This window comes from Aulonocara sp. 'chitande type north' Nkhata Bay, linkage group LG16, assembly GCF_057382095.1.
Source record: "Aulonocara sp. 'chitande type north' Nkhata Bay isolate Kocher_YH1m ecotype deep benthic linkage group LG16, A_spYH_male_GT1.1, whole genome shotgun sequence".
NCBI lineage: Eukaryota > Metazoa > Chordata > Actinopteri > Cichliformes > Cichlidae > Aulonocara > Aulonocara sp. 'chitande type north' Nkhata Bay.
In genome coordinates this window covers 21,997,468-22,022,495 of record NC_141359.1, presented here as the reverse complement: position 1 = coordinate 22,022,495, position 25,028 = coordinate 21,997,468, and the positions used below count along the sequence as shown (strand labels likewise).

General features: G+C 40.8%; 1 protein-coding gene across 2 annotated transcripts in view; it reads left to right on the top strand.

Moving 5' to 3' along the window:
- Nucleotides 1–7,672: 7,672 nt before the first annotated feature.
- bcl9 (BCL9 transcription coactivator) overlaps nt 7,673–25,028 on the top strand; it is a 28,577-nt gene continuing 11,221 nt past the window's right edge. Inside the window, exons 1-2 of one of the 2 annotated variants that reach the window (XM_086267672.1) lie at nt 7,673–7,844; nt 9,774–9,940. The gene's annotated coding sequence lies outside the window, so the exon portion shown is untranslated. Of the gene's footprint in view, nt 7,845–7,867; nt 8,227–9,773; nt 9,941–25,028 lie in introns of those variants that run through there. The other variant, XM_086267673.1, reaches the window with a different exon arrangement.

Here is a 25,028-nt window from a genome sequence, read left to right as displayed (position 1 = left end):
TCATCAAATTCAAAATGAGCTAATATTTTTCATAAAAAAATAAACTGTCTTAGTTTTAACATCTGATATGTTGTGAGATTTTCAAATGACCCAATTCTGTTTTTTATTTACATTTTACCTACACTTGTGGTGTTCCAACCTTTTGAGGGTGTGGTATTTATCTAAGACTATTTATGAATTCAACCTGTAAGAGAGAATCTCAAGTTCAGATTAACACATGATTTGATTATGCAACGCACTGTTACGCAGTATTTGCGAACTTCTTGGCTTGTAACCTCTTTTCTTGTTGTCCCATGTCACAAAAACAAATTACTTTTCCAATTACACAATTACTTTGTCCTGACAAAGACAGTTCCTGCCTGGATTGTGTTCACAGGCGGCATTCCCTGAGTCAATGAAGCACTAATTTTTTTTTAATGTCACACCTGTGGTTAGCTTCAAGCATCAAAGGCACTCCCAGTTTCTTTTATATGTTAACAACAGTGTTTGTCTCAGGGTTCCAGTCACTTTGCTCTTTTGTGCTAAACCAAACCTGCCCTGCCTTCCTACACTTAATAATGCTTTAGTTACTACAAACAAGTGCAAGGAAAACAGATGAAATATGTTTCCACTGAACTTCTTACAAAATCAACATGGTTATAACGTTGGAACTTGATCAGCATCTTTAGTAACTTTTGGTACATTTAAGTCGTCATCTGAAATCTTTTACGTCTTGTTTGTGTATATTTGAGTGGAATTGCCTAGCATGTCTTAATCTTGCTTTCTTGATTAACTATACTGGGTTTAACCTTAGCTTAACTTTAACTGGTTTCCTTTGGATCACTACTTGTTTCTACCCTTTAGGACATTTTAAACTTCTAACCAACATCACTGTAAATGAGCTCCAGCCCTCAGTGATATTTTGAATTCCACCCAGCAGTGATTTATCCAGCCACCATTTGGATCCAGCCCCCAGCTTCTGAACCTAACTGTCAGCAAAGTATTTACAACAAGCACCTGAAAGATTTGAAATGTGGGATTTGAAATCGGCACTTTACATAAGTATAAGATCTGATCTTGCAGCACAGTCTGAGTTTGTTTCCTTGTCGTCACAGTAAAGGCCTCCGCCATGTAAGCATAATAGACTCGCGCAATCATAAATCTTTCTCGTTAGGAGGCGATGTAATCGCTCTCGCCTCTGATTAGTCATTAACAGTCCAGTTAGTGAAATGGTGAGACGCAGGTGGGTGGGCAACTGCTTACATCTCCGGGGTCTGCCTCGACTCGTTAATGATCAGTTAATTAACATTGTTTCGGTCCTCCAGCTTGTTTACACTAACCTGCCATGGGGAAGAGTTGGAAAACACTGCTGCAGGGGACAGTAAACACAGGGAGGAGGGGGACAGACAGCAGGGCAGAAGGGAGAAAACGAGCTGAAATATGGAAAGTTCGACTCGAAAAAAAATTCTGTCCTCAAGTTCAAGCGGGAAAAGAGCAGAGAGAAATGCAAGAGTGTGTGGAGAGGAGATGGACAGGTGGCAGAAGTGAGGAAAAGAGAACAGACCAAGTGGTAGCATCTCAGCACATCAGCCATCATTAGGGATCCCTAAGGCAGTGCTTGTCTCTGTTACTCATAGCAACACTGCATACCACGATAATAGGCTGACTGATGATTGGTCAGGCTGCCACACTCTGGTAAGTGACCTCACTGCTGTGTGAGTGAGCTCACTGTCTCAGTATTTTGATAAGCCATCCAGTCCTTAGTTTCCTTGGCCTCACAGCCAAACCTGTTAATGAACCAACCCAAATGCAACCAGTTTCTCCTGCTGTCAGCCAACACAGGAGCCCCGCGGATAGGCAAAGCCATTCCCCAACCTCCCGTTCTTCCCACAACCACTGCTCTCTGTCGATCCATTTTACAGATTTGTTAATGTTCTTTGTGTTAATTTGTCACAGTTACTGTCTTCATCCATTAAGTGTAATGCACCTCTGACCGACTACTTCATCCTTTCTGTCTGTGTGTCTCCCCAGCATAAGAGCGTTTATCGAAGCTTTAAATAATGCAGATGGTAATATGATAAGTGAACAGTCAATGTTGGTGTCCTGCTTAAACACACACAGATGATGCATGCACGCCTGTGCATGCAGGCAGATAGCCGTGCACACACAGTGGAATAAATGCGATTCAGTTTTTCCCCTCTTCTATTAAGGTAGCACAGGACGAGATCTGGATTTTCTTCTCCCGCTTCCAAAGCAGTCTGGGTTAGTCATGCCAGAGAGTTGCAGTGTTGGAGGGCCAGAACATCGACCTGAAGAGCTTTGCTAGTGTGCATGTCTAATGCAACCCATTCTGGGAATACTGCCAGTCTACTGTTACTCCACCAGTGGGGTTTATCATACACACTTGCACACCCACATGCTTACACAGTCACACACAGAACCACAGAGAGAGGCAGTGTAGGTGTGTGTTTATGTGTGTGTGTGTCTGTGTGTGAGAGAGAGAGACAGAGAGACAGGAAGAGACACAGCTTTGTGGTGTGTCACTGATCTGTGCTAGCATGCATGAACATGTCCGACGTAGCCATGGCTTGCTTGTCAAAAGTCACAAATATGCAGCTCTCATCCCGTGATTTTTGTGTCCCTCTTACAGAATGTTTCTGCACAGTATTCAGAGCCGTAAAAGGCTTCCATCTAGCTGGCACTCCACATCCATGTTTGCTTAATGTGGAGAGGCATATGGTACCTACAGGGAAAGAAGTAAAGAAAGAGCCAACGTAGAAACCAAACAACTACTTCTTATACACACAAAGATATAGTCCATATGAACTGTTTTCAAAAATGGAAGGATTTGATGTTCTCTCCTCTTGTCTGCGATTGATTTTTGTTGGGTTTTGAGGCTTCAGCTTGAGCTTTCGGAAATTCTGATTTTCTACATTTTTAAAATGTAAACAACAGAAAAAATGGTTAGTTATGGTGCACAAAACATCTTTTTGAGCACTGTAAGTTCAGTGTTGGGAAGGTTACTTTTAAAAAGAATACATGCCCCAAAATGTAGTTTGTAACATATTCCGTTAAGTTACTCAATGTGAGCAACATATTCTGAATACTTTGGATTACTTAATGCATTGTCAAGCTTTTTACAACTGCATGAAGGTAGCAATCACATCCTGCAACTTCTTGTTTCTTTTTCTCTACCAATTGGCTGTTAAGCCCAAATCTCCCTGAATAGACAATATATTTACTGTACACCAACATTAACAGGATGCTTACATTTACAGCCTCTTATTGCATGTTTTGTTTGGGTTTCCGGCAATGCGTTTAATTATCAAAATTAGTGCGGGGGATAGCCTAACATATGAAACAGGAAATGACTGCTGTGTAATCCATTTATTTCAACTAAGTAACTTTATTTAATTATGACCTATTTAAACAGTTGCTCTAATGAAATACAGTTACTCATATTTTGTATTTTAAATATGTAAGGCCAGTACATGTATTCCGTTACTCCCCAACACTGACAGCAAGTCTGCTGTTACAGTGAGCTGCTATCCCGGTATTTTGATATTTTGAGGCTTTTGAGCAAAGGAGTCCCTGGTGTCAACTCAAATTTAGTGACACGCCACTTATTTTTAAAAGCAGAGTACACGCCCACTTCTAACATGTACACGATACGCTTATACCGTCATGCACAAGAAACTGAGCCCTCACCCATAAAACATCTTTTGAAGAGGAAAGCTTCCACTTTGCAAGAACATCTTCACTTTGAGAATCTAAATCAGTTTGAGCAAAGAGAGAAAACCAAATGCACACGCACGTGGCTGCGCACACAACCACACACACCATAAGGCTAGCTAATAATGTGTGCACTTAAACACCAATTCATTCAATCCCCAGTTGTCTTGATTATACATCTGGGTTAGATTTGAAATGTATCTTGATTAAATATTGAGAAGGACCACTCTCACATCGCTTGTCCTTAATGTTTCACTCTTCCTCTGAGGCTTGTGATAGTCACTCTATGATGAATGTGTATGTGTGTGTGTGAGAGCTTTTGTGTGTGTGTGTGTACACTTTAGCTCAACATAATTTTATCTATCAAGTAGCATCTCTCTATTTTTAATGCCATTAGCTTATCATGAGAACTAGTGAACAACCCCAGGTTAAGAGATAAACGTAGTAATATGTTTGAGAAAAGAACAGTGATTAGATTAGTCTTTTTTTTAGTAAATACTAAATTTGCAGAAGTGCACCATCAGTGGTAAAAATCTTCAAATAATTTTAATGTAATGGGCAAAATATGACAAATATCTCTACATACAGCATTGCGCAAAAGTCTCGAGGTAGAAAAGCTTGTGGTACAGCAAATTACACGAGAATTGGAGTAAAACACTGTAGCAACAGGTCTTATAGAGTGATGAATCCAAAATTTTAACTTTTGGCTCAAGTCATCGTCATCATGTACAGAGGAGATAAGGAGAAAGTGTCTACAGTCATCTGTAAAACAAGGATCCCCAACACCACTGATATTTCAGCCAGTGGTGTTGGGGATTTGTCAGCATTAATGGAATTACCATCAAAAAGCACCATCAAATTTTGATCCACCGCCCAATATCATCTGGACAGACTAATTGGCCGGGGCTTCATTTTTCAGCATGACAATGATCCCAAGCATACTGTCAATGCAGTAAAATCATACCGGGAGAGAAAAACACTGACAATGATTATGTGTTGAAGATTAAATGCTGTCAAACTAAATAGTGACTTTAAATATTGACTACAAAGAAATTAAAGGTGTTTTAAGACTTACAAATCAACACCCCCACAAAGCCTTTTGGTAAATAGATATATGCACTATACACATATACAGTAACCAACTTCTTGTATCTCTTCTGGCCTCTTCTGTAAGGAAACCCAATTAGAAACACATTTTTCAGATTTGGAGTCATCACTCCATAGGACCTGATGCTACTGGTTTTCAGTCCAGTTCTTGTGTAATTTGGCATACTTGATCCTTTTCCTTAAGAATGGCTTCTCAACAGCCACCCTTCGGCTGGGACTGCATCTTTCAGGTCCTGAGACAGTACTGGATTTTTCCTGTTTCTTAAGGACATGACTTTCAGATACTGTTCATCTGCTGTAATTTTTCTTGGATATTATTTTCTATGTCTGCTGCTTCTTCTGTCGTCTTCCATTTTTCCAGTTTACTCAGATTTTTTAAGGACACACTGAATGCCATGCTGATATATGCCAAGTTTTCAACTAATAACTCTCTGGGAATCACCTTCTTGATGCCAAAAATAATATGCCTATTTTGTGCTAAAGAAATGGGAACAACTTATGTACAAATGTATGTACTTGTTTTATGCAACAGGCTTCTAGTAACAAAGTGCCTAAAGATACAATTTGGGTTCTAAAAATGGGTGCGGAAGGAAAGCCAATGTCCCAAAAAAAAAGACCTCTAGAAAGCCTGGAGAACTATTGCTCAAGACCACATTTGAAAATTACAAGAAAATCTGGCTCCTTGGTGGGTAAAAGCTCTATAAATGAGGGGCAATACAAAACTTTTGCACAGCGCTGTAAACCTGAAACTAATACTGCACAATTATACAGGTATATGTGTATGTATATGTGTATATCCACACATGAACCAGGATGTTCATGTGCGTGTGTTAATAGGGCAGGATGGGTGTATCTTTACATGAAACTGAAACCCTGCTAACTTTCACATTTTAGGAAACTTACAAAAATGATCAGACACTGCCCCCACCAAATGTTTCAGCGCTGGAAAGGTATAGATGGGGAAGGTCTGTGAAACTATCCAACCATGTGACAAGTGCCTCTAATGGAGTGCTGGACCATTAGTTTTCTAAAACCACCGAGTTTAACACTGTGGTATTAAAAGATATTATATGTCCTCTTCTATATGATGACATAAACCTAGATGTTTATCAACTTTAGCTTGGGTTTAGGGATTAAATGTTATGAAAGAAAGCTTCTGCTGCAAATTGTATGGATGTTCAAATACATTTCCCCAACAGGATGCAGTCAAAGAAAAGATGCATGCATAATTGGAAGTTTAAGATCCATGTTGTTGGTATTTGTGAACTAAAAGGCTTCACTATGTTAATTTAAAAAAAAAACCTGAGTTTCTCCTTTTAATATAAATACAGCTGTTTAATATAAATGCACCCATTCATAAAACAAGATTTTTTATTTTTATTTTTTAACAAATGTAATACTAAACTTCATCAAGGTAAATAGATGATCTAGACTAGTGATGTCTGGGGAAATTGGCTCCACTTACAGTCCACTTTGATCTCTCAGATATTGTAATATAATTAGAAAAATGGTGAAATTTTAACAGTATGTCTCAGTTTTTCTTATATGATAAAGAAGTGCTGCTGTGGTAAACAAAAAGATCTGTTAGCACAACTCTTTGGGCTTAAATGATAAGAAATAAATATGTAAAATTGTAGAAATAGTCCTGGCAGCTCATTGCCCAGACGGTTCTGTAATTATAAAGTGAAAAGGTTTTGTTAATCATCAGACTTTCTCTCTCCCCCTTCTCTCTCGCTCTCTTTTTAACTATGGGCCCACTGTAAAAACCTCAAATTTACTTAGTAGCTAGTGAAAAAGCAAAACTGTTTCGGTCATTTATTTGCATAATAATTACTTTATTACTTTGGTGTAATATGAATGGTGATGGGGAAAGTCTTTATCATTACCAAAAGCTGTAAAACCTATTAAAATACAGTTAAGAGTCTAAAACGCATGCCCTCCCCCACAATTTCCAAAATCATCCACTGGACTAAATTGCAGTCTTTCCCGGCCGATTCTGGCCCCCGGGCCTTATGTTTGACAATCCTCCTCAAGCATATCAGAGACAGAAACACAAAGCTACGAAATTCCTAAAGCCTTAAGTTTTTCTGTTCACATAGGACAGAAGCAACAAGCTCTTGTTAACTTGCACTCCCCCCCCAAAAAAAGATGTCTAGACAAAATAGCTGCTGATTGATTTTATATAGATTCGATTAACCGTTTCAGCTGCTGACACCATGTGTCTTTTGTAGGAGGGGTGTATCAACTTTGAATAAAACGAAAACAGAAAGAATGTGCTGTGAAAAAGTTTCAAAAGTTTGATGCTTATCTACCGCGCATGGAAGAGAATTAGGGCCACTGGGGAAAAAGCGGGCACGTCTTTTTTTGTGTTTTCCAGAACTCCGACTTTTTTCCCCTCCGAATTCTGATTTTAGAATAGAATAGAATAGAATAATCTCAGAATCAGAATTCAGACTTTTTTTTCTCAGATTTGCGGGATTAAAGTCAGAATTCTGACTTTTTTCTCAGGATTGTGGAAAAGAAAAAAAAGACGTGCCCGTTTATTTTTTTCCAGTGGCCCTAATCCTCTTCCGTAACTACGCCTACGCTCTTTCATATAGGGAAGTTCGAGGTAACTACTTTTATAGGAGTTTACTCGGCAAAACAATCCCACGTAAACAGTTTAGTGTGTTTTTCCTTCTTCTCTATTTTCAGATGTCTTCTATAGTGTTTGCCATATCACATGGAGATGGACAGTGGTCTCTCTCGGCTGTCCGACAGTAACATTCTCACTGGCACACAGACCTGACCTAGAATTGCTACTTAGAATTCGACTAAACCATCTCGCAGTAACAGGGGGGTGGTGGGAAGCGACGACAGGAAATCTTGACTGGGATGTAATGGAGTAGGACCACTGGAAAGCTCCGGCGAATGGGGGGGAGACATATTCCTATTTTGTAATGTTACCGTGAAAATGTTGTGATTTGATAATTGTGCGGTGTAAATTCGTCGCTCAGGAAAAAGGGGAAATTAAGCTAGCATTCCAGGTGAGTGTTCCCCTTTTCACATCTAGCTGGAAAGTATCGCTACCACGGCTCGCCTCCTGGCAACGGGCACACGCGGGTCCTCCTCCCGGGGACATCTCACTTGGTATCCGTTCTTCTCTGCCTCTGTCCCCGAAGGCTGGCTAGCAAAACCCACGTAGCGTCTGGCCTGGCAGACAGTGAGCACCCTTTGAACCGTAAATGCCGATTTTTCCAGCGCAACAAAAGCGGATTATTCACGATGTTTTCGGCATGGTGTAAAACCCGCGGAGAAATATTGGTTTTTACCCCATTATACTGGAGGACCGCCCGTGCTTCGTGAAAATGAAAAAAGGATACAATGCAGCATGCATGTTTTGCATTCTTCGGGAGCTCCACACCGTTGGTATTGTATTTTCTTCATTTTAAACGTGTTTGGTATGATTTATAAATCCGAAACGAGATTATAGGCCTCGTCTGCTGATTGTGTCGGCCAGCCCTATCATCTGCCGAGCGATTTAATTGTTACATTGTTAACGGAGCGGGCAGAACTTGAAAATGAACGTTTGTCCAAGGCGGGCCTGAGTACTTTCATTAACAAACGAAGCCGTGGGATGAATATATGCGTGGGTTTTTGTGTGCTTGTGGGCGACGTCGTTGTTCTCGCTCTCAGCCGCCGTCCACTGCCTCCCTCTTCGGGGAAGACTTTGTTTGCGCTGGCCGAGGCTCCATGAATGCGAGTGCTGAAGTCCTCCCTTCCCCCCCAGTTCTCTGGCGAAACAGGAACAACTTCTTTTAGGAAAAAGAAAAAAAAGTTCCTGGAGTTTCAAGCGCCATGGAATTACTTTGTCCGCCAAGAGTTGTCCAGTGAGGCGCTGAGATTTCAGGGGGGAGTCTAATCCCTGTAGTTGCTGCGTGCTTTTACGTTTATTTAGCAGTTTTAGGTTTGTGTAGCTTTGTGTATATTTTAAGGACGACTTCCTCGAGTAGGCCTGTTCGTGGGTAACTTGTGGCATTGTGCTGTGCTACCTTTGGAAAAAGAAAACAAAGAGTTAGACATGGTAACGAATGTGATCACTCTTTTACATTTTACTAATCTTGTTTAACTTCAGGGAGGATAAAAAAAATCCACAGGTCCGACAGTGTGGAAATAAAAGCAGAGTAAAAACACAGTCACCACCTGGGAATTTACTGCTGATGAATAAAGTCTTATATTGTTCTCCCTTACCAAGTGATTTCTTTTGCCTCACTGAACATTTTGAAAGCATTCGTCAGGTTGCTAAATGCAATGTTTTTCCCTTGTTTTTTCTTTGTTTTTTTTTTTTTCCCCCTTTTTCCTCAAGAGAAGTCTGCAGCTTTTGCACTTTGTAGCAGTCCTTTCTCAGATCAGATGCTGTTAGTTCCTCTGAGTTAGCAGTGAGGAGGGGGAGGTTCAGAGTCTGAGGACAGTTTTGGAGCATACATACCAGTTGCTGAAACTGAACTGCAGACCTTGCTGGGTCTCTTCAATTGCTAGGCAACACTGCTGTCTGCCATTAATGTGCATCATTGCATAGTCTTGAAGCTGTTTCACATGCATCTTTTTGTTTTTTGTAGAATCACTGCTTCTTTTCATTGGGACTTTGTGTAGTTAAGGATTTACAAAAAAAATGCATTTTTGTCTTTCCACTGTGCATTTTTGGTGCACAGAAGTGAGGAAGCTCTTAAAAGAGTATCACAGACGCTCTCCTAATCCCTTATGTGCACACAGGTCGATAACTGAAGAATAAATACGTGTCTGGGTTAAAAAACGCGAGCCTACACTGTCACTGTAGCCCCTAATGACCTCAGCTTTGCACTGTTTATGTGTTTGCTACATGTTGGACTTGTGAACACCGGCTACTGAGTGCTTTTTCTTGCCGTTTGCTTGTTTGTGTTTTGCCCGTTGAGCAAAGTCCCTTCCCTCTGTTCCAGGTGTGAATGACTTGTGGCTGTAGGTTGTCGTGAGGTGGCCAGGTTCCTGCACAGCCTCTGTGGCTGACTGGGAGAAGTCGAGTGGAGAGCAGACATCAGTGCCCAGGGGACCTGAAGGCCTGGTTCTCCATATGAGGCCCTGCTGAAAGGGCAGGGGGGCTTCTGAGGTAACCCAACTCAACTCTGGCTCTCTCTTCTTTTATTACACACTTTATCACACAGTTTCTTATACACACACACTCCCCTTGTCCTCTCTAGGGTGACAGAATGCTTGTAAATGGGCTTCCTCGTTGTTTTCATTGCTTAGGAGTAAGTAAAACAAGTAATGGCAGGATTATAAAGCCAGTGTCTGAAGTCACTCCCTGTTTACGATATGGCTAACTGTATTTACAGTGAACAGTTTGTTTTAAGTTTCTGAATTGTCCTTAAAAAAAATCCTCATTGTGTTAAAATGTAGATAGTGGCCCGATGCTTGTCAGAAATAATGGAAAATCACACATGCTTGAAAGTGTCTGAAATCTACATTTTTCTGCTTACTGTCTGGTAGATGACATGGACTCTGTTATACAGGAGTTGCTGAAAAAGCTAAAACAAAGGGGTGATTTTGGACAATCTGTAGCCGTAAGGCCTTTGTGTTCATTATATGTTGGAATAAGAAGAGCTAGAAGCACGAGGCGCATGTTTTTCAGCTCTGCTTTTTCCACGCTATAATTGCTGTCAAAAACTCACTGGTGCCATAAACTGATAGCTTAACGCTGCTGTGATGTAACCATAACAAGTCAGGCGCGGGCACTTTGCAACGCCGGTCACTATCTCTTGACATTTATCTTTGGAGGTGCCTGCTTTCTGATGATGGAGCCTTGAATTGCGGAGCAGGCAGCCTGTTTGACTGCTGTTGACGCTCAGGGGGTAGCGGCTTGAGGAAAAGGACCTCACCGCCGCAGTGCATTGGACTATCAGCGCAGTGTTTGGTCTCGCTCTCTGATCTGCACATGTTGAGGACACAACACGGTCAGGGCGCTCTTCCTGAGAACGCTGTGCGCACTGTTTATTTATCTGCTATCTAATCTGAAGTGTGTTAACCAAAAACCACAGCGAGGTGAAGGACGCGGGGAAATGGATATTGATGTAAAGCGGCAAAGGATTTATTTTTGCCTCTGAGTATTGGACTCTCATGTTTCTGTGCATTTGTTTGCTTCGTGGGTTTTCTAATTAAAACTCGCAAGCCTTGTGTTGTGTATGACGTGGAGGGATGTGTTGGAGAGGCAGTTTGTCTCTGTGACTGTGTGGCGGGTAAAGGGGGAGGGGGGGTCCCCTCCCTTGTCGTATAGTGGATTAGACTACCCGACTCAGTGTGTTTTTCTACTGCTTTAAAGGTTTATTTCATCTCTGTAGGACCTTTTTTTTATTTGTACTAATGAAAGATCAGTTCATTAAAGACATTCATTCACAGTTCATTAAGAAATTCAGTTAATTTCATGAATGGCTCTCATGGTTGTAGGATGTCCACAAGGAGAAGGGAAAATAAAGTTTGACGTTTAACTTGTATTACTAACATTATTCTGCCCTTAACTTAGCATTGTAAGATTTTGTGTATCTTTTTTTTTTTTTTTTTTTAAGTCTAGCAGTGTTAAATTATTACTACAATGCAAGAGACCTGTAATCTAAGTACTTGATATACTGCAGTGTGGCCCTTAAAGGGAATTGAAACACTTCAAAATCACCAAACTCCTATAAAACAGGATTGTCAAGTACTGTGGTGCGTAGTTATATTCATCGTTCCCACCAGAACTGTAGAAATATGATGGTATAATAGGCTAAAATTATGAACTCATAGAATATATTTTTATTTAGTTCAATGGATGTAGAAAGCAATTTTTAACTCCTCAGATTGTAGAGGATTGCTCAAAACCACTAAAATAAGCTTGCCGCTGCAGGATGTTTCTGAGAGTAGGTGTAAGCGGATGAAGGTTAAAAGAAACTTTTGACTTCTTTGGCTATTGATTTGTATTTTGCTGCTGATATTGCCCGTTCACTCCTCTGGCAATTATAATGGACAGTTGATATATTTTCTCTCTCTCTCTTTCAGTAGATATAAATATGGACTTAATGCATTTGATAGGTATCTATGCCTACAGCAACTTTTTTTAATCTCTAGCAACAATGTTTCTCATCCTCGGCATGAAATTGTGAACACAGTTCTTCTACGAGAGTCAGTGTAATTAAAATCAACAATTAGTCGCAATCAGTGGGTTCAGAAGGTGCTATTTGGGGGGGGGGGGGAACGTTCGCTTGTATCGGATTGAGCCAGTTGATGAAATCGGTGATGAAGTTTAGGCAGCGGAATTGGCATTTAGAGAGAGAAAGTGGAAAATGATGATCTTCCTGCTGCAAATTGGGTTACACGGCAGAAGCCAGTTAGAACCAGTAACAATAGGAGGTGAAATGGGATAAAATGGAAGACAATAACAGAGTGAAGATACACAGATAGATTGATGGATGGATAATAACGTGATGGTATTAAAACAATACAAAACTTTTATCCTGTTGTAGAAACATGGACATCAGTGCTTTCAGTGGATAAAATTACACACTTCAAATTTGCAAAATCTCTGAATTCTCAATCTGCTACAAACTGTTGTACAAAAGCGAGCGCATCGGTTGTGTGCGTCCTGTTGATCACAGTTGGTCCATCATAAGAAATATTAAGATTAATTACTATAATAATAAAATATAAGGGGTACGGTTAAGGCCTAAATATGTAAATTCACAACATGGAGCCCGTAGTAATAAGTCTTTTCCGCTTTCCTACCAGCTGCAGCTGAATGTATAAATGTGTTTCTCTAATAGCTGCAGTTTCACATCGTTTTAGTGTAGGAGGTCACGGACTCGTGTGGATGTGTGGTGGGATTGTTGCCCATACAAGATCCTCGGGGATGTGTCTGGCTGAGTCAGAACGTACCAATCAATCTGCTTTCATGTTTTTTTCGCTGTGATTGACAGTTATGGCACAGACAGGCTGCTTCTTCTACAACGAGGGAAAGGGCGCTCGCAAACAGAGCTGCTTTCAGGTGGAACCTGGGTGGTGGTGGTTGTGGGAGGGGGGTGGGGGGGAGCTCTGTGAACTGCATTTACCTCAACTGTGAGCCACCAAGCAGAGGGCCTTTCCTGCTACAAGTCTGACACTTTTTTTTGGGTTAGCCTAGCTTACCATATGACCAGGACTGATTTCACACACTTACTCACAGTGGGGCCGACATTACTTAGTCTGTAATCTGCCAGCTGGCCCAGTACAAAGTCAGAGTGATGTCTTGATTGTGAGATAACGGTGTGGTAAATTCACAGCTAGCAGGTGGTCATCCTGTGTCCTGCTTTCTGCATGTTTCATTCAGGCGGCGTTCTCATCAAAAACACTTAAAGTATTTCAAGAAGTGAGAGACGTTTGACTCTGACTACAACCTGTTGTGTGCCACATCTGTGAAAGTGCAACTTTGGACAACATCCCCACTGTAAAAACGCTGGATAACGTCCAGCGTTTTCATGAGTGAAAAATGGCTTTAACGAATAACAAGGTGGCCACAAGAAGAAAGCATTGTATCGTGATGAAGTTGACTAACTGGGAGTTTTTTATTGTTTCATTTCTTTATCTTTGGTGATCCGATAAGATGCCCAACAGTGTTTGTTTAAACTTTAACACAATTCAGGGAGCTCAGTTTTAATTTGAAATCTCAATTTATTCATCTGCTGTGGTAACTCTTCATCGGTAAGTATTCTTTGACTAAGCGATCACTGTAAATATGAGGAAGATTCTGGTGCTCCAGCCCTTTATTCTCTTTAGTTGAGCTTCTGATAAGTGATAGTTTCAGCGCTTTGTAAAAAAAATGCACTGTTTTAAATTAGTTTGTGAGAAATAAACAGAGCTTCATAGAGTTAAATGTTGTTTATATGGCTGAAGTGATTAATCTACATAATGCTTGCCAGGAAATTGTTTTGCAACTAAGTTGATATATTGATGTAAAGCAAACATTAATTTAAGTCCATTTTTAAGCAAAAATACCAACTCTACCAAAGTGTAAGCTTCTCAGTTGAAGAATGATGCTTTTTCATTAATGCTTAGTTTTGACTGTTTTCTAACAGTAACGTCAATAGATAATTTATAGTGAAAAATCACAGAGTTGTGCAGGGGTTAGAATAGAATAGAATAGAATAGCCTTTATTGTCATTGTACAGAGTACAACGAAATTGGAGTGCCACTCCCTTGGTGCAAGTTTCAATAATAAATATAAATGTAAAATATAAAAAGTACAAAAAAAACAATCGTAAGTACTCAAACAATAGTATGTACAATATATACAGGATAGCAGCATTAATATAATGACAGTAGCTGTGCTGCTTCATACCAGGAAGGTCCTGGGTTCAAACCCATCGGGCATCTGGGCGGTTTGGAGTTCGCATGTTCTCCCTGTGCTTGTGTAGGCTTTTCCTGGGCTCTCCAACTTCCTTCCAAAGTCCAAACACGCACATGTAAGGTTAACTGGTGACTCTAAATTGGCTGTTTGAGTGAAGATTAGTGAAAATGTTTGTCTGTTTCTCTCTCTTTGTTAGCCTTGTGATTAACTGGCGATTTGTCCAGGGTGTAACCTGCTTCTCGCCATATGACAGCTGGGAGAGGCTCCAGCCCCCCTACCAGCCTCATTTGGTTAAGAAGATGGAAAAATTGTAGTTTATACTGGACTTGAGTCTTATGGTCACTGCATTTGAAAAGCTTGCTCAGAATAAAGCCCCCTGCATTAGCGCAGGTATAAGAGGAGAAGAATCCAGAAGAATCAAGCAAATAAATCACAGTTTTCCCCTCCAGGAAGTCTTATCTTTTCAAGCTACTCGAGAATCTTCCTCTGTATAATCTGGGAATCTCTGAGCTCCTTTATTTATATAATTGAAATGTCAGTAAGGGCTGTCACGGCTGTACACTTGTGTATAACCTGGCTGTGTGTATATTAGGTTACAGAAATTAAGAGGTGCAAGAAATGGCCCTCTTCTGCTAGTACTTACACGGCTGCATTTGAATCGAATTGACTCGTTTTTTCGGGTTTTCTGTTAGTGATAGCACCTGGTACCATGTACTCTTTTAGTACTTGCTTGGCTGGGGTTCCAAGTGAGCTGAGTTGATCGGAAAATGTAATGTCAGCAGACTGTGCCACCGATTGGTCAGTCAGTGGTGTCATGAGAGTGACTCCTTCCCAAAAATTAAAACTGTCATTTTTGAAATCCAGCATCGAGGAAAGTAGCGGCACAAAAATCACGGCCCGAGTAAAAGCCATAGACTGAGCGGGTATGCTATCGGCTCGACGTCGTTCATTGTTGTATTGTTTGTGCCACATACAAAGGACATCACAGGACATTTGGATGTGTTGCTAAAACAACCCCACGCACATTTAGGTGATACACAGTTGTAGTAGAAAATGAGTCGAGCTGAGTAGGTACCGCGTCCCACCACTTGGGGTGAGGGTAACAGTGATGCATATAAACAAGGGTTCAGACCACACAATGGTCACTGTGTCAGTTTAGATGAATATAGAGTTATGATATCCTGCCTTTTCGTGACTGAGGAACATGGCAGACTACATGGTGCTACCCAGTCAATCATGCTTGCAGTCTTTCCTGATACTTTATGCTTTCTGTGAAAAGAATCCAAACACACTGTGGCAGTTGAAGCAGTATGATACTGGTTGACTAGTGGTCATTTCACAGTTCCACCTAAACTAAAGTGGTAAAATCATTCTTCATCTTCTTTGCCATGCCTGCAGTTGTTCACAGCTGAACTTTTGAGAAAACTCAACAGCTGGCACAGCGCTCTGTACTGATATTGATGAACCACACAGGAAAGACAGAAGTGCCACGAAACACCCAGAAAAATGTCAACATGCTAGTTTTTTTTTTTTTTTTTTTTTTTTTTTTTTTTTAAATGTATGTATTATGTGAGAAAAATCAACTGCCTATTTTCATCCTGTGTCACCTAGATTGGGCCGTAATTGGGCACAAGAAGATGCATATCGTACCATCTTAACCCACTAAGAGTCAGACTTTGATTTTAACTAGAATGGACCAAGATCTTTAGATAGATGATTCATGGACTATTCACAATGGAGTAATTTCAATTTGGAGTCACCACTGTTTATATTGTAATCAGATCATTTATAACCAGTAGCAAAAATTAGCTTTTGTTTTGTTGCATATAAACAGTAGTTTCCAAGCAGACAAAATCAGATGTTAGCGCCTTAATTATCTAAATCAGCTAACTTAAAGGTAATCTTTTATTTTTATATTTAGACCGCAACTGTAAGCGCTTTGTTATAGGAGGCAGACAAAGGGGATTTTTCACACGTTGCTGCCTATAATTACAAATGTCATGTGTCTTGGATGTGGCACAAATTACACACACTGGTTTTATTGTATTATAAGCTCATCGCTTCAGATGGGAATCTCAAGAGACCTTCCAATACAGATGCTGATTTGACATGTATTAGGGCCCTTTACTGAAGATGCACTTCTTTTAGTGCATCTGTATTTGATTTTTTTTTTTAACCCGCTGTCGAGTAATTCGAGCCACCTGCTTGTGGTTGTGAGCAAAGGACTTGAATGTGTTGTTTCTTAATCAGTTTTAGATCATGAATGTGAGGAACAAAACAACTCTAAGCTTCATTCTGAAAATGTATTTTCTTGAGTTATGTTGGCAGTTAAAAAACATCGCCTTAAATGGTTATTGGTGAATAAATCGCATAAAAAGAAACCAGGCAGGATGCTCAGCATGCATCTGATATCAGGATTAAGAAGCATCACCATTAATGTGAAGATTTCATTTTAAGTTAGTTCACCAGGGGCGTGGCTTTTGCATGGCTTTACATATCACTTATTGCTGCGATTCCATGGTTATATGCAGGGACCTAAAGGAAGCTCAGACAGAAATGCACACGAGCATGCTCTGACTCATGGGAACAGCACATGCCATAAACTTGAAGCAGAGTTCTCAGTGGATCTCCGACATTATTAGGACAGCTAAGTACTGCCTCATGTTGGTATTTGTCTGTGCACCAGTATAGTTATGTGCGTGTATATTGCTCTGTGACTGTATATTTAATTAGGCAGGTCTTAGCCAGTGTGTTTAAAATTCCATGGGTATGACACACCAGTGTAAACTGGGGTAATTCAGGGACACAATCTGTCTCATATTCTCTCCAGAGTGCTAATTTTGTTGTACGATAAAAGAACGAAGATAGAACATCTATTATATACTCTTTGTGTGTGTGCGCGTGTGCTTGTGTGTAGTTTCTCTCTTTAGGAAATACCAGGTCAGTAAAGATGCCTGAGCTTTGTTACGTGGTTTGAAAGGTTGCAAAGCCTGTTTCTTGTGGGCGCTGTGGTTTGTAAAATACAGAAAAGAATGTATGGAAAATATTTTGCGTAAGCACGTCTTGAAGTTTTGCATAGTGTGTTGTCATCTTTCCTGCTTAATATTCTTTTAAAAATTTTGATGCAGTTTGATTAATGAAACGTTTTAACTAATAACAAGTTGCTTGCAAGAAAAGCTTGTTGACCGGTGAGGAACGCAAATTTCTTTTCCTCTTTACCTCAGTGGTCTACATGGCTGCTGAAAGGCCTGGCCGTTGGGATTTCCCACAATACTTGTAGTCACAGGGAGACGTCCTCCCAGCATGAGCAAGGTTGGAATGTGGCCCGAGTGTGGGAGCGACTGTGCGGATGAAGGAAGGGGAGTCACGGACCAGAGAGCAGGGGAAGGGAGGAAAGAAGGGGTCTGCACAGAGGGCAGCAGAGTTTGTCCTAACTGAGTGCTGTTCCTGTGTTAATTCATATCTGAGATAGAAATGAGAGAAATCATTATTTAGAGAGGAAAAATGCGTATGTGTCTTACTGTTTACTGCTCATATTTGCTGCAGTGACTGCTGATTCCAGGAGTGCTCTTGCATTAATTAGCAGTTCTACTGGAGGTCTTCATGGGTTTAAAATTTTGATCCTAAAGGGATCCAGAGGGGATCTGAAAAAATTCATACGCAGTCTTAAATGGACCTTAAGATAATTGGACTAGATCTGAAATGCAGTTGACCTGAACAGACCCAAAGAGAGACCACCAGCAGTTAATTGGCAGGATGATGCACCATCAGCTAACAAGCAGACTTAAAGAGAGGCAGTTACATTTTTTTTCTTCCCTCTTTTCTTTGCTGGAGTTTTCTTTTGCCTCAATCACTTTGTACTCTGCAGTGTAACACAATGTATTTTGATGTCACAGCTGAAAGCAAATCTACTGGGATACATGTACATTTTAATTGTGGAGTTTGCATGTCGTCCTTGTGACTGCATGGGTTGACTGCAAGGCTACGACCTTCTTAAAAAATGGACAGATTGGTGAACGTAATCATTCAGACATCCAACCCAGAATTAAACTCCTTAGGTCCAGAATAAGGTCTCTCATATTATGGTATGTCATGAGTTAGTATGGCTTACTATGCTAAGATGTGCTAGTCATGAAGTAGAATTAATAGAAGGGTGACCAGCTTCTAGGTATAATGGTTAAGAACTGGACCCACAGGCATCGATGTTCACAAGCTCACTTCCAGCTCTGGTCGTCTTTCTGCTTTCTCCTGCTAACAGTATACTTCAGTAGAAATCTCAGCTACAGTTTGACCTGATTGGTTTGATCCAAATGGACATCGAAGGGTTTTACAACCAGTTTTATTCTTGTATAAATGTTTTCAGTGTGATTTATTGTTCCAAGTCTTATCTGGGATCCAAAAGTTGTGCAGTCTTTGATGTTTCATCTATAAAGTCCAAGATGTGCTGTATTTTATAAGTGAGAAATATTGTCGGATTCTTTTTACCTTGATACCTTTTAAAAATCTTACTGTCAGGTTTTGATACTAGCAACCCCCTTAATTTGCACTTCTTGTCATAGAAGTACAGGCACGTTCTTGCCAGTTATCCCGTTGTCTTTGTCTCGTATTGAGCACAAAGGTGTGTGTGTGTTTGTTTTGTGTGAGCAAGGTACAGTCACTTAGCCAGGGATGCAGAGACAGAGGGCAGATGGAAAGAGATGGAAGTGCGGGGTGAAGTGTGTGAGACGGAGATCAGAGCAGGCCAGAGTGCTGAGTGCCAGTCCTGCTGCTGGAGCTGGCCACTACACATGGCACCATTCCCAGGCTACGCCAGCAGATGTGCCACTAGTGAGTCAGCGTGTGTGTGTGTTTGCCTACTTGCACTCGACTGGGAGACAGACACCCACCCGCACTCTCTGTGAAGACAATGGCTTGTGTAATGACTACCGTATCACACCCCTTTCCCATCCTCCTGTTTTCGTTGCCACTTCCATCACTGTGATGGATACGGTGAGGCTTCTGTCACCACGATATGATATGACACAGTGTGACATTACACACATGTCGCCTCCCAGGGGATGGTGGGCCTGGTCTGCAGACCAGAGGAGAATGTGTTGTGGATGGTTTGAATTGGGAAAGCTGTTATGCAGGACCAGTAGGAAAGCTAATATTGGAAGTAATGGAGGGAGCTGAGGAAAAAAGGAGAAAGATGGAGGTGTGTAAATATTGGACTCTGGGAGCAGTCAACAATTTGGAAAATACAGAAGACTTTAAGTTTCTTGTAACAACTTGATTTCAGTTGAAAGGAAGCCTGGTCATACTTGTGCGTGCGTCCTTGAGCCTCTCACAGTGCATGCATAATGTCAAATGTTAGTCTAGTGGCGTCACAGCTCTATCTTTAGTGACATTCAGGATTCTTTGCATTCTGTGTTCGCTAAGTGTAAATAATGAGCACAACGCAGGGTGTGGCATGCTGGCAGAGTCCTTTCAGGAAGTCACCTGAACAGGTGAGCATGCAGGTGTTTCCTACACTGTGGTATTGTTAATGTCCAACAGATATCTTTATCTTACTTTCATTTTTTTTCTTACTGTTTTTTTTTTTGTCTCACTTCTTCAAGACAGAAAGTAGCTGTAATGTTTGTGCAGGTTGTGCTGTTTATTACCTGAGCTAAAGCTGCATATCAACATCATCGTCATCATTTTAGATTTGCATTAAACTTTACATAAACTAAAATGCTAGTATTTTAGCGGTGGCAGCTTCATAATGAAGTAGAATTGCAAATGACAAGTTTAATGTATAAATAATAAAACTCATTGTCCTTGAGTTCAACAGATTGGCAAGTTTTGCTTGCTGTAACTCAGTATTTCTGTTTAAGTGACATTACAGCCACTATTCTTACTTTGTGGCCCTGCTGTCTTACTACTCACTACATACTCATGCTTAGAGTATGTAGTGGCAGTATGTAGGGGCAGGAATAGCTCAGTAGGTAGAGTGGTGACCCCATGATCGGAAGGTCGGGGGTTCAACTCCACTGAACGGCTACCCTGAGCAAGGTACCGTCCCTACACACTGCTCCCTGGGCGCTGCATTGGTGGCTGCCCACTGCTTCACTGGGTGAATGGGTTAAATGCAGAGGAACTATTTCCCTATGGGGACTAACACTTACACATTATTATTATTATTAAACTCAATTCATATCACAAATAGAGCAAACAGATATAGAAGATTTACCTGTCCTTCAAGAAGCTAAGATGCAATTTAAGGTATAGTACAGCGCATGTAGATTGGAAAACCATAAAAAAAATAACTAAAGCAAAAAGTAATATAGTCAGTGAGAGCAGCCATCATAAATTTTATAGTCCAGTCTAACATTTCAAGCCCATGTTGATAAACACACAGTAGCAGTATCTGACACAGACACCACTGTGTTATGCTTTGTTCCCATTATACACACACAGTACACTGACAAAGTTAAAGGACTGACTCAGAGAGATTTTGTAAAAGTACAGAAATTCAGTGCTGCTATCCTGTAATCACCACCTGTGGCTTACTTTGACAAAGGGGCGATCGTGGCTCAAGAGTTGCCAGCTCGTCTTGTAATCGGAAGGTTGTCGGTTCGAGCCCCAGCTCTGACAGTCTTGGTCGTTGTGTCCTTGGGCAAGACACTTCACCCGTTGCCTACTGGTGGTGGTCAGATGGCCCAGTGGTGCCAGTGTCCGGCAGCCTCGCTTCTGTCAGTGCGCCCCAGGGCAGCTGTGGCTATAATGTAGCTTGCCATCACCAGTGTGTGAATGGGTGAATGACTGAATGTAGTGTAAAACGCTTTGGGGTCCATAGGGACTAAGTAAAGCGCTATACAAATACAAGCCATTTACCATTTACCAAAGTTATCCAGATTTTCACTACATATTTAACTCCAAAGGGAAGAAATCAAACATCATTTGAACATTTGGAAGGTTTAAAATGTGTTTTCATTAGAAAAGGGCATATTTTGGCATAAGGCACATCCTTATTTCACCACTCTGTCAGATTAAAAAAAAAAAATCATTTTGTTGCATATAAGCTTTTATTCATGTGACCATTTCACTAAATTGAAGTGTGTGTGTATAAGCTATTGTGATGAGATGTAGAGCGTTGTTTTTTTAAATTTTGTTTTATTTTTCCTGCTCTGAGTTGGCTGCTGCTTTTTCAGATTGTACAGTTGGTTGCTGATGGCCATGTGTTTTGTATATTCTTACAGAAAACTGTGAGAAGAGGTGGAAATAATGCTTTTTGATATTTCCCCTAAACAAATAATGGGCAAAAGCAATTCTTGAGATGGAGGGTGAACAGACGGAGAGTGGGTAGGGAAGCTAGAGTGAGAAAGAGGGAGCAATACTCCATTGTGACTGAACTGCAAAATGGGATTTGCATAAATAAGGCTGAAACATCAGCAGGCCCTTTTACAGCCACCAGCAGGGCTGAGATGAGGGAAGAGGGATGGCGTGTGTGTGTGTGTGTGTGTGTGTGTGTTGTTTTTTTTCTTTTTTTTAAATAAATCTTTGTTGTGTTTAAAATTTTCAGCCAGTGGACTATGTTGACAGCAACATAGTTCTTTTCTTCTCGCTGATCCCACACCTTACCAGCGGAGTATACCAGTAGATACTGCATTGCTATAAAGCCTCCCACTCCCCTTCAGAGGAATTTGGGTGACGTAGATTGGAAGGGTCTACTCTCTAAGCAGGCAGCATACAATGACTGTTACATAAGCATGAAAATAAAATAGTCCTCCAGTGCCACCCGCATCGGAAAGCCCAAATCTAATTGAATTGAACTATTTTCTGCCCCCTTCATATTTATATCACAGGCAAAAAGCTCATTTTTGGAGCGTCATTATGCTGTTTTCCCATTAACTTGCATGAACTGCATCTCCTCGTGTTTGCCGTGATAGACAGTTCAGCATCTTTACTGGAGGTGGAGGAAGTGAATTCTCTGTGATTACCTCTATGATGCTTTCTTGTTTAAATGTGTGTGTGTGAGACATGCTGGAACGTACACACCTGATGTGTGTGTGTGTGTGTGTCCGTGTATTCCTTATGACAATCATGTCAGCAAGCTTTCCAATTAGTGTCTTGTTAGCGTGCGATTGGAAAGAACAGATGATTGACAGTTCCTGCTGTTTGCTTCCATGTACGCGCACAGACTTGCATCACACGCATATGCTTGTTATTGGGGTCTAGATTTAGATGAAGCCCCTCCAGGCTTTACATGCAAGTTGGAGTTGAATGAAGTAGAAGACTGGTTCTTTGATATATTATAAACTATATCTACTAATGCAAACGAAATATATATATTTTAAGTGATTTTATTTTATTTTATTTTTTCTTGCTCTTCTCTCAAGGCTCTCCTCCTTTTGTATTGCTCCATAGTGAAGGAGTCAGTCAAGGCCAACTACTGCCTGATCCCACCAGGTCCGAACATTTTTAACTTGCGCTGGACACCTTCTCCTAAAGGGTTCACTGAGCTTTAAGCAAAGTGCTTGTGATGGTTGAAAAGAGTTTAGTATACATCCCTCAGCACCTTGTGAAGAGGGAATAGAGGAGCCTAAATTTCCCTAGCTGGCAATCATGCCCAGTTTGTGCAAAGTAAATGGTGTTTTTAAATGTCAGTCAGCTTTTTTTTTTTCTGACGTTCATTGCTCTTTTTAATGTACAAATGAAATGGTACACCCTCTAAAAGTCCTAGTTGTTACTGGTGTCCTAAACATTTTACCTGTTTAAAAACACCAACAATCACAATCAGATGCCACTTTAGGAGTAGCCTTTATTAATATCTCATTAGGTTTTGTAGTGTACATTTAAATTTTTTAGGAGCAGGAAGGTTCATCCAATTAGATTTCTCTTGGAGACAGACGTTAAATTCAGTTTACATTGTTAAAGTGAAGGGGAACCCTGAGCATGTTTTTGTGGCCGGTACACAGTAGCCGATAGCATCTGATATAGTGTCATCGTTAGACTCCGCTCTAGCACAAGCTCCAATTATAGAAACAAGACGTTAACAGCAGAACCTGTTTTCTGCGTGCCTGTTCAGCTGGTAGTGTGTAATTATTCAGACACAAAGTTTAACTGAACTTTTATATGGGGACTGTCGCGTTAACAGAAGCTCTTGTTTCTGATTTATGCTGTATATCACAGCTGCAGAATTACACGTGCTTCAATATAAAATGCGTAAAAGAAGTTGCCTTTCGTTACATTTTTAATAATGAGCCTAGCATTTCTCTGAAGTGTCTCCACTACAGTATTTTTTTTTACATTTAAAGGTTAATCTAGTCAGTTTAATTTGGTTCTACAAGCCGCCTCTGTTTCTGTTGAGAAGCCAGCGTCTGCCTGTGTGCAGTAATCTGTGCTCCTGACTGCTGTAAATCACTTCTTCTTCTGTGACCAGTGAGAGATGAGTGTTGCTGCTGTAGCAGGAGTCGGTGTATTTGTCTGCTTCCCAGTGCTGCCACCATCCCCCCATACAAGTAGAAAAGGGGGCGACACAACCCCCAAACACCATTCCACCTCCCTCTCCCCAGGGGGACTCTGGAGCCAGTTACAATGCTGAGTGTTTTGGAAGAGCTCCTAAATATTTTCAGGATGACAATGTAATCTCACTGACTGGGCTGCTCTCTTGAACAGGATTCTCGTGCAGTTCTCGCTCTCACTCACCAACACACACAAAAGACAGTGATTGGTGTGAGTCACAGTACCAGCTCGACAGCTCTACCACATGTGCCAAAGATAAAGAAAGTATCAATGACTAACCTAACCTTTTTTTTTAAATTGTAAAATCATTATATGTAAATCAACAGATTTCTTTTTTCCAGATAAATATTGGTGCTCTCTGGTGGACAAACTAAGCAGTGGTGGCAGCGTTTGGGCTGTGACTTAGTTTTTATCAGTTACTATTGAACCAGACTCCATATCAGCTTATAGTGGAGCATTTATATTATCAAGCACCTTGAGATGATTGATCTTGCATATTGATGATGTATAAATTGAATCAAACTATAGAGTTAGTGGAGGGGAAGACTGATGTTTTGTGTCTGCTGTTTTTTTATAGTCTTTGTTCTGTCAGCTGTTTAAATTGGTCAGTTGTTTTAACTAACACATGTTGAACAATGAGGATTGAAATTATGTACGTACTTCCAGAGTTCACTACAGATTTAGACTGTATTTGTGAGGGGTGTTTGTAGGAACACCCATGAGCTTCCAAAGACAGTGTATGCACAATTTCTTAAACAAATTATTAGATTATTTATTTTGTAACTTTTTCCTGCAAATACAATTGTGAAGTACTTGGTGATTATTACCGGAGCATTATAATCCGCCGTCTCTGTAATGAGTCTCTTATCCTTCACCGTTTTGGACTGCAGCTGGATGTGGTAGACTTTGTCTGCTCTGAAGCACTCGATACAGATGCATGAACCGGTTCTCCCCCAGTCGGTAGACCTTGAGGACACAGCAGATCTGTAGAGTTGAAGAAGATTATCATTACCAGCTGCAGTCTAAGGGCTCCAAGGCGCTTCTGCGGTGGTATTGCAGACAGACAGCTTTGTGGATGGCTGTATACATGTTGTAGCTGTTTACTGTCACTAGGGGGCGACGCCACAAACAACTGATCTGTAGGCTACTTTTACTTGCTTGTGCTATTGTTGGTCCATCACTTGTGGACAAAAGCAGGTTTATAACTTGCAAATTGCTTAAGTGAAACCAAGTGTTCAAAATAAAGAAAAGCGTCCACTGCAGCTTCTCATGCTGCTCCTGTTTGTGGCCCACTCTTCAAGCCGTCAGGGTTCAGGTTATGCATACACTCATCCACGTCGAGCTATGTGCTTTTGTTGTT